The sequence below is a fragment of the Cebus imitator genome, unplaced genomic scaffold, assembly GCF_001604975.1.
Source record: "Cebus imitator isolate Cc_AM_T3 unplaced genomic scaffold, Cebus_imitator-1.0 Scaffold149, whole genome shotgun sequence".
NCBI lineage: Eukaryota > Metazoa > Chordata > Mammalia > Primates > Cebidae > Cebus > Cebus imitator.
Genome location: NW_016107464.1, coordinates 4,185,299 through 4,189,103, shown reverse-complemented (window position 1 = coordinate 4,189,103; position 3,805 = coordinate 4,185,299).

Sequence of the window (3,805 nt, the reverse complement as noted above, 5' to 3'; positions counted from 1 at the left end):
GCCTTATACACATAAGCAGAAGCTTTTCAACTTTTTCACAATTATATTAAAATAATTTTACCTAATTATGGAATAAAGCTGCAATGCATTTCTCTTACAGTATGATGCCTGTAGTCACGGTGTTATAGTTTGCAAGCAGTAAACATTTTCTCACTGAATTCTCAAAGCTGTATAGCAACTGAAGTTAGGCTATGAAGTCAGACAGAACCATCTAAGAGTCTAACTCTGAAGCTTACTAGGTATATGACTTTAGGTAAACTAAGCCTTAGTTTCTTCCTCTGTAAAATGAGAATAACAGTACCCATTTCATAAGAATGCCTTAAGTTATAATTAAATAGTGACTGAAGCACTAAGGCCAGTACCCAACACTAGACCTGTATTCAGCCAGCACACAGTAAGTAAACAGAACAATAGCCCCCCAAAGATGTCTATATCCTTAATACCTAGAACTTGTATGTAATGTTACAGGGCAAGGGCTAATTAAGGTTGTAAATAGAATTAAGTTTGCTAATCAACTGGCCTTAAAATGGAGAGATCCTGCATTGTGCAGTGGACCCAATGTAATCACAATGTAAGTGAAAGAGGGAGGCTAGAGAGTAAATGTCAGTGTCAGAGAAAGAGATCAGAATATGCTGTTTGGCCAGGCATGGTGGCTCGCACCTGTAATCCCACCACTTTGGGAGGCTGAGGCAGGATGATCACTTGAGTCCAGGAGTTTGTGCCCAGCCTAGGCAACATAATGAGACCCTGTCTTTACAAAAATAAAAAAAATTAAGTAAATTTTTTAAAAAAAGAATATGCTTTTCTGCTGGCTTTGAAGGAAGAGCGAGCAATGAAACAAACAATCTAGGCAGCCTCTAGATGCTGGAAAAGGCAAGGAAATGAATTCATCCCTTAAGCCCCCAGAGGAAATACAGGCCCACCAAACACCTTGATTTTAGCCCAGTGAGACCCATTTCTGACCTCCAGAAGTGTAACATAAATCTTTGTTGCTTTAAACAGCTGAGTTTACGGTAATTTATTACAGCTGCAATAGAAAACAAATAACATTGTTGATTCATTATTATGCATGCCAAATAATTATTTCCTTTTCAATTAAAAATATATTTTAGCCCAAAATATGTCAGTCATATAGTTAACTGAAATAGTGATAATTTGTGCTATGATTAGTTAAATCAGTTTATATGAATGATTAATTTCACAAAATAATTTGAGTTGAAAGGGATTCACTCTTTTTTTAATCTCCAATGGTTTACCAAAAGAGTATTCCAAATATGATTATCATTATTCTGGTGAATGAAAATTATCTGGTAAAATGAACCATCAATCACACTGTTAAATAACACAACAAGAAAATGAAATTCTTGGGAACACTGTGAAAAATAGCATGTTCTAAGTTTATATAAGATCCAATCTCTGTAAACAGCTTGACGAAAGTAAAAATCTATCAATGATGCTTCCTATTGCTAAGATACAATTTTCACTGAGTAAAAAACTATTTTTAAAACTCTACAAAACATTCATATCAAATAAACTTGTAATGGCTAGAACATCAGTGAACATATGTGAAAGAATGCAATCTTAGTAAATGTGTTTTTAGTGTAAAATGCCAATTCTACATTTTAGATAATGGTTTTCCCAAGATGAAATGTACATATACCAGCTGAGGTGCAGTTTATCCTGGTAGGTAGAGGAAGAAATTAGAACTTTAATTTTTAAAAATCTTATCCTTTTAAACTTTCAATTTGCCTCTGTGTATGTTTTATAATGTACTTAACAGATCAGTGCAATAGTATACCCATCATTTACAGATAATCAAAATTTGGAGAATCTTAAATTTTTTCTGATGGAGAGTGCAAGATTGAAAAAGTCCAGAATATCACTAACAAGAATTACCAAGCCACTGCCTTTGTCATAGCCTTGTGCTTGATTTTGGTCTAAAAATGCATATATAGGTAGTTTAAACAAAAAATGTCCAACAATTACTAAATGCAGGTTTGCCATCAACCTTTTAAACAGGTTAACCACACACAAAAAGTGTGTCAAATGTTTCAAAGTAGCATTTATTTTTTAAAAAGCATGTTATGAGGTAGACTTATATCACATAGTCAGTGCATTTATAATATAAAGGTTTTTTTTAAATCAAAACCTTTTATTTTTATGTAGGTATGTATATAGATAAACTCTACATTCATCCATTTGAAAGACTCAAAACAATTCAATTAAAAAGGTAAAAAGCAAATTATAGTTTTATATAGCTTTTATAGTTCTGAAATGAAGAACACTTGATCTGTCCAAAAATTTGTGGGAGAGAAGTGGTTTTAATTTTAGAAGTTACATTTTATAGCTAGTTCTCAATGAATGTGAATGTCTTTATTAGAAGGTAAGTGAAAGATACTATAACTCTTACTATTTTGTTCCCATCATGTTAAAATGATTACATCTAAGTAGGACCAGCTACATAATTTGCGAGCCCAGTACAAAACAAAAATGCAGTCTCTTTGTTCAGAAAGTTAAGAATTTCAAGTTGGTTATAGCAGAGCATTAAAGTAAGCATGGGGCCTTTCAACTTTTTTTTTTTTTTTTTTATTAAGACAGCCTCTCTGTTGTCCAGGCTGGAGTGCAGTGGTGTGCTCTCGGCTCACTGCAGCCTCAACTTCTGGGCTCAAGTGATCCTCCCACCTCACTTTGCCAAGTAGCTGGGACTTGGTTCATGCCACCATGCCTGGCCAATTGTGTTTTCATTTTTTTGTAGAAATGGGGTCTCACTGTGTTGCCCAGGCTGGTCTCAAACTTTCAGGCTTAAGCGATTCTCCTGCCTCGGCTTCCCAAAGCGCTGGGATTACAGGTATGAGCTGCTGCACCCGGCCTACATGGAACCTTTAAATATGGGGCACTATGTAACTGCACATGTGCAACACCTATAAAGCCAGCCTTGAATCGAGGTCTCTTTCAACTACAGCTATGGAATACCAAGATGATAAGTTATCTTTGTCGCTTGAGTTCCCAGTACTATAAACTAGGCATATAATAGGGATTCATATGTTTGTTGAATGAAAAACTGAGTCTTAACTGGCAGTTTTCCAAGTCAATGAGAAATGCTTGGTTGCTTATGGTCAAAACAAATGTTACCCTGATTAATATAGTCTGTTAATTATAATAATAAATGGTGGATTCCTCTATTACTGAATAGTCTGCACACTGCATTCTGTTAGCTTCATGAGAGTTTGAGGCCACATATGGTGAAGGTTCATTTGATTCATTCAACAAATATTTATTGAATGACTACTCTGTGTCCAGTCCTGTACCAGGCACTGAGGATACAAGAATAAATAAAACAGTCTCTGCCCTCAAGGAGCTTACAGTCTAGCATAAGAACTTAAAAAACCTCAGAATCTACTGAGAAAACTTTCTTGGTATCTAGTATATTATGTGGAATACTCCAAATTTCCTAAAAATGTGAATCTAAAATTTATCAGAAAACACAATTGGGCAACTGAAGATGCAGTGAAATTTAAAAGAAAATTCAGATATTCACCCTTTAACGTAAAAACCATGAAATCTAAATGAGGGAGAAACTTTAAGAAAGCTGAAAATTCTACCTATTTTAAAGACTTTGGACCAGATTAAACTTTAAAAATTATTTTATTATCTCTGGGTGACATTTTCATTTATAGTGGGATTTATATACACATACATATAGAAGGTGTCTGTGAGATATATTCCTTGGGGCTTTTGATAAAACCCATATCTTTATCCCTAGTTCATTTACAACTAAAGAGAGCAGCATAATGGTAACTTTGAG